This window comes from Gracilinanus agilis, chromosome 6, assembly GCF_016433145.1.
Source record: "Gracilinanus agilis isolate LMUSP501 chromosome 6, AgileGrace, whole genome shotgun sequence".
NCBI classification, from domain to species: Eukaryota; Metazoa; Chordata; class Mammalia; order Didelphimorphia; family Didelphidae; genus Gracilinanus; species Gracilinanus agilis.
In genome coordinates, this window is record NC_058135.1 from 277,105,761 (window position 1) to 277,112,415 (window position 6,655).

Below are 6,655 nucleotides of genomic sequence, written 5' to 3' on the forward strand. Positions count from 1 at the left end.
GAAGGAAGGAAGGAAGGAAGGAAGGAAGGAAGGAAGGAAGGAAGGAGAAATAACATTTATTGAATACCTACTATGTTCCAAAAGCCATTCTAAGTTCTTCACAAATACCATCTAATGTGGTTCACACAACAGCCCCCATTTTACAAAGAAAAAAATGAGGCAGTAGAGATTCAATGAATCAACTAGGATCATACAACTAGTCAGTTTCTCAGACTGGTTTCACAACTACTCAGGTTTTCCTGATTCTAGGACTAAGGAACTATCATGTACTGCACATCTATTTTTTTTCTGTAATTGTAGGTAACAATATCATCATATGGTGACCCAAAGCTAAGAAAAAAGCCATTTAGTTTGACTAATGCCAAATGACATATGGTCTTTCATGAGCCTTATTCTTAAATGATTTTCATCCAGGCAGAAGCTGCCTGATTCTGGGCAGTAGCTGCCAGAATGTATTGCATCCAAGATTCCAAGATCACTCATGGAGCAATAAAATTAGGGTAGTTTCACATAAGAACCATCCACTATTCTATAAAGACATTTTTACTGACCTATATAAGGCAGCTGGTAGCACAATGGAGACAGCACTACTTCTGGAGAAGACCTGAGTTCAAATTTGGCTTCTAAGATGTATTAGTAGTAGAACAATGAGTAAATAACATCCATTTGCCTCATTTTCCTCAACTATGAAATGCCCATTATATTACCATATACATTACATGGTTTTGGCAAGAAATAAAACTTAATATTTGCAAAACTATTTGGGCCAATGATGGGCATAGAATAAGTAATTAATGGGTGCTTTCTTCTCTTCCTTTCATGAATTTTTTCCCCAAACTCTTTGCAATCCATTATTTCACAGAATCTCCATGTTGGAAGGTCAGAGGCCAGCCAGCCAATTCCATATCATAGGAGGAATATCTTCAATGAAAACTCATATCCAGTACAACCTGTCTGAAGACTGCATGTTCTGAGAAATCTTAAATAATCTATTACATTTTTATTAAATCAGTAAGTGTTAAATGCTTATGATGTGTCAGACCTGTGCTATGTAAAACACTTAGGGAAAAAAAGAAAGATTTTCCTATCCTTGAGGCATTTATATTCACTTGGTAAAGACAATGCATTAAATGTGAGATGGAAAAAGGGAGTACAAAGAAAAGTAAGGTATAATTTTTAAAAGTGTAATATAGGGGCCAAAAAGATAGGAGTAGAGGCATGATAGAACTATGGAAGTGAGCATGGCTGCAAGGGTACTCATTCAAAATGGGAGAAATCATCACTCTGAGAGGGGAGTCATAATAGTGAAGGGATCTCCAATGATGATTCATGACAGATTGCACATATGGGGTGACTTTGAGGAGTCACCAAATATGTGAGTCTGAGTAACTGCACTTCCTCTAGATGGAAGATCCTTTGGAAATTGACCAATTACAAGTGATAGTCAACAGGATGTCATGATCATGTATCCTCCAGGGTCTAATGATCAAGCAGATAGAAATACATAAAGTATATTATAATTTGTATGAATAAAAATGTTTGTTTCTGATGTTTAGCCATTTGACAGTGTGAAGAGTTTGTGTGGTGAAAACTGTACTTTCTGGGACTTCAGTACCTGTAACTACAACCACTCCAAATTTTATTAACCAAGGAGATAACTGGAGGTTCAAGATCCTAGCTTGTCATCATACAGTTGCCAGCAGAACAGGTAGTGTTAGTAGTTTTGATGGTCTGACTCATCTGACACAAACTGCTTCCTGTTTCTCTCTTAAGGTTCCTTGCTGATATATGACTTCCTATGGAAGAATTTGAGTGCTGGTCTTGGTGAATTCAACTGACCTATTCAAACCACTATGCCAACTAGCTGCATTAAAATATCCCAACAGTTATAAAAGATCTCATCCCTGTTTCTTGAGATCTCCCTTTTTCATTAACTGGGTAGACTTGTCAGATTGGTTTCCTTGTTGTCCTTTATGGAAAATATTTTCTTTGTTCTCTCTATGTTATCATAAAGGGAGATGGTCATGCTTACTTTCAATACATGCCTTCTTCACTTTGAACTCAAACCACCTCTTGAATCAGACTTCTCATAATTCTACCCCAATTGTACCTTAGAAGCAAAGACATTATCCCACAAATTTCTTTGTATTTTCTTTGTTTATTTGAATATTAGTATATGCTGTCTACCATATAGAATGTAAATTCCTGGAAGGAAAAGCATTTGTAAATTTGATCTTTTTATTCCTGGGTTTTAGTCAAGTGACTGGACCATAAATAAATCTTCAATGTGAGTTTCTTGACTCCTCTAATTCAGTAATAAAACAACAATAGATGAGATTAGTTACAGACATATTAAGCATTACTCTCTTGCTCATAATCTAATTGAATTCTAAAAATGGTCCTGTGAGATAAACAAGCTGCAATAATTATCATCATCTGACAGGTGACACCCAAAAAGATGGAAGTTTGCCTCAATCCATATGTTTGATTAAAAGCAGAGAGGGAAAGTACATCTAAGGCCTTTGACTTCTACACCAATATTATTTCCATAAGACTTCTGCTAAGACTGATTAACCTAAGGACAGATGGAATTGGATCTCAAAGAGCATTGGTTGGAGGCTGTTGTTTCTTAATTATTTTAGAGTTCAGATAAAATTAAAAGAAGTTTTGTTCCTTCTTTCTTTGAGAACTATTATAATTTATTTTTAACTTATGAAGAGTTTCATGTTTGGGCCCAAAAGGATATAAGAAGTAATAATAAATCATATTTTTTCTGAATATTCTTGTGCTGAGCCAGAAAAGTCTGTCTTCTTACAGGGAGGTCAGATGGACTGGATGATTTGTGCTTCTCTTTCCTCTCATTTAGATTTTTTTCTCAGTTCATAGTGAAAATTCTGGTGAAGATAAAATCATTAATACTCTAGGAAAAAAAAACACAACAAAAGTTCTTCAGTTTCTCTGTGTAAGGATGGTCCAAACACAGAGAAGCCATTAAGAAAAAGGTATGGAATCTTGGAGTTTGGGAGAAGAAAAATTATTGATTTATAATGTGGTTGAATGGAAGGAGCTCTGAACTTGGAGTCCAAGCACCAGGATTTGAACTCTGGCTCTCAGACTTATTTTCTTTCTTGCCCTGCCCAAGATATGTCATCTCTCTCAGCCTCAGTTTCCTTATCTATCAAATAAATAGATGATAATGTTTTTACTATTTTCCTTACAAATTTGTAAGGAAGGGAGAGAGAATAAATATTCATAGAGTGGCAACTTTTAATGAACTAAATATTTGTTACTAGTAATATCTCCTTTGATCTTATTAATAGTGGGGAATTTAGCTAGAAAGTATAAAACTCTTAAGTGATATCATCAATTTTATTACTCTCACTCTCTTTAAACATGCTTTACCACCCACTCTTCCCATTTTTAATGTTTCCCCAGTATTATGTTAACATGCTATGACTTCCTTTCTATTTAGCCTCTAACCACTTCTAATGTGATGACATTCCTCTCTTGGCCCTCTCATGCTCATATACTCCTGTTAAAGAAATCCTGATATTTGCCTTTGCTGGATTTGATATGATCTGCTCCTTTTGATTGTCATCATCTTTTATCTCTCCATCATTGCCACCATCTTGTGGATTCGCTGAACAGAGGACAAACTCAAGGCCTTCTCCACCTTGTGATATTGGAAATTTGGAAATACCTCTAAAATAAATATAATAACAGTATATACATCGTAGGATTTTTTAGAAAATAAGATGGAATGAGTAAAGTGCTTTTGAAAACTAAAAGTGCTATATAATTGTTGCTTTCTATTATTAATTAAACCTGGCTCTATCAATGAAACAAGTATATGTGGGCTTATACTTATCTATAATAGTCTATCACAGAAAATTTAAATAGCAGAGGAAGATAATTTTAAAATGGAAGCAGGTAATTCTGGGAAAATAGTCCTCAGATGATAGTATAAAATCAAAGTTTGGTGTGGCTACTAATGAGTTACTTGAACTTATAGGAATCTTAGGATTTATATTGGTCATGGATTATAAAATCATAGACCTAGAGCAGGGAAAGTATCAAGGTCTAAGGAAAGACTGACTGGTTCAAGTAATAAAAAGATTCATGCTGATTAGTAGGGAGACTGGGCTTGTCTGTGAATATTGACCTCTAATTAGAGATAAGATGAGAAAAGAAGGAAAGAATGAAAGAAGAAATGAGGAAAGAAAGTATATTGGGGGAACTTGAAGTGAACCCCAGGTTTGTGAGAGCTTACCCTTTGTAAGAATGTGAGATTCCAAAACTAAGCTTAAAAAAAAATAAATGTATTCCTTTGTAATTCATGTTGACCTGATTGGGAGACAGTGTGGAAATAGAGAACTGCCTCCTAGAGGAAATGTACTCTGGGCTTTATATACCCTTTTGACAACAGGAACTATATGACCAGAAATGAAGAGATCAAATGAAGTTAGGCAGGAGTGGGGATGTCTGTCACCTGAGAGGGCTTGATTGTTCTGTGTTCTGAAGACACAGGGTATGATCAAGAATAGTTTAGGGGACAAGTAGATGCGCCAGATTACAGCTCAGTGGTATCAAAGCATAACCATGACATACATATGGTCATCTTAAAATTTAGGAATATTTCTCTCAAGGGTCTTTCTTTATCTGAATCTCTGATGCCCACTGTTACCTTTCCTCAGCATTGCAAGAATGCAAGGAAGGAAATAAAATTTCCTGCTTTCTGTTTGGCCTGAATCACTTCTGGAGTCTGAAGTGTTGAAGGAAAGTCTGGTGTCCCATATCAGGAATGAATAAAGAAAAGAAAGAAGGGAGAAAGGAAGGGAGAAAGGAAGGAATGAAGAAATGAAAGAATGAAGGAAGAAATAATATATTTGAACACCTACTATGTTCCAGATGCCATGATAAGCTCTTCACAAATATAATCTCATTTCGTTCATACAATAGTCCTCATTTTACAATGAAAGACATTGAGGCAATAGAGATTAAATGAATCAACCAGTATCACACAACTATTGATGTCTCAGGTTACATTTGTACTCATGTCTTTCTAACTGTAGAACTAGAAAGCTATAATCTACTCTGTATCTCATTTTTTTTTTGAGTTATGATAGCTAAGAACTTCTTCACTCAAAGGTGACCCCAAGGTAAGGAAAAAAAGATTTCAAAATTAGGTTGACTAATGCCACGTGACATATGTCATTCATGACACCTACCCTTTAATGATTTACATCCATGCAGAAGCTGCCAAATTTTGGGTAGTTCTTCTATAACATCCAAGATGACAAGATCACTCATGGATCGATAAAATGGGGGTAATTGTAGATCAGAGAAATGTACTATTCTATAGACATTTTTATGAGGCATCAGGTAACACAACAGAGAAATCACTAGATCTGGAGTCAAGAATGACTGAGTTCAAATTTCCAAGATTTATTAGTTGTAGGACTCTGAGAAAATCACTTTACATCTCTTTGTCTCATTTCCTCAACTATGAAATGTGTACTGTATTACCATCTACCTTGTAGGATCTTGGTGGGTAACAAATATAATAATATTTGCAAAATTATTTAGGCTATTGATGAGCACACAATGAGCAATTAATAGTTATTGTCTACTCTTACTTTCAGAGATTTTTTTCCCCAAACACTTTACCAAACATTATTTCACAGATCCCTAAGTTTGAGGCTCAGAGGTCAGCTAGTCAAACTCATTTTATATGAGTAATGTCTTCTTTGATAACTCATGCTCAACCCAACCTTTCAGAAGATTCCATGTTCTCAGAAATATGCTACTTCCTAATATAGCCCATTCCATTTTTCAATTAATCAACAAGAATTAAATTCTGGTTTTGTATCAGTTGCCAAACTAATTTCAGAAATACTTATAAATGGAAAAAAAGGAAGACTTCCCTAGCCTTGAGGAGTTTATATTCCATTAGGGGAAAACTATACATTAAATTGGAGCTAAAAAGGAAGAGTAGAGAATAAAAAGGAAGGTTTTCATTTTTTAAAGCATGGGAAAGGAACCAAAAGGTCACAAAAAGAAGTATGAGAGGATTAAAAAAGTAGCATGGATGGAAAGGGTGTTTCTTCTAAATGGGAGAAATCATCATTGTGAGAGAAGAGTCATAATAATGAAGGGATCTCCAAGGATTATTTTACCACTGACTGCATATATGGGATGACTTAAAGGAGTCGTGGATAACACTAAGGATGTGAGTCTAAGTAACTACGTACTTGATCACTTTGGAAGATTCTAGGGAAATTCACCAATCAAAAGTGGCAGTCACCAGGAAGTTGTGGTCTTATATTGTTCAGGGTCCAATGGCAGAGCAGATAGTAATACATAAAGTACATTTAATTTGTAAAAATTAAAATGTTTGTTTCTGATGTTTAACTATTCCACAGTGTGAAGGATTTGAGTTGTGAAAATTTTATATTCTGGGTCTTAAGTTCCTGTACCTATTGCCACCTCAAATTTGGTTCTCCAAAGAAGTAACCAGGGATTCATTGTCCTGGGTTGTCCCAGCTGCCAGAAAAGAGTAAGTGTCATAATGGTGATGGTCTTACTCATCTGACACAACCTGCTTCCTGTCTCTCTCTCTCTCTCTCTCTCTCTCTCTCTCTCTCTCTCTCTCTCT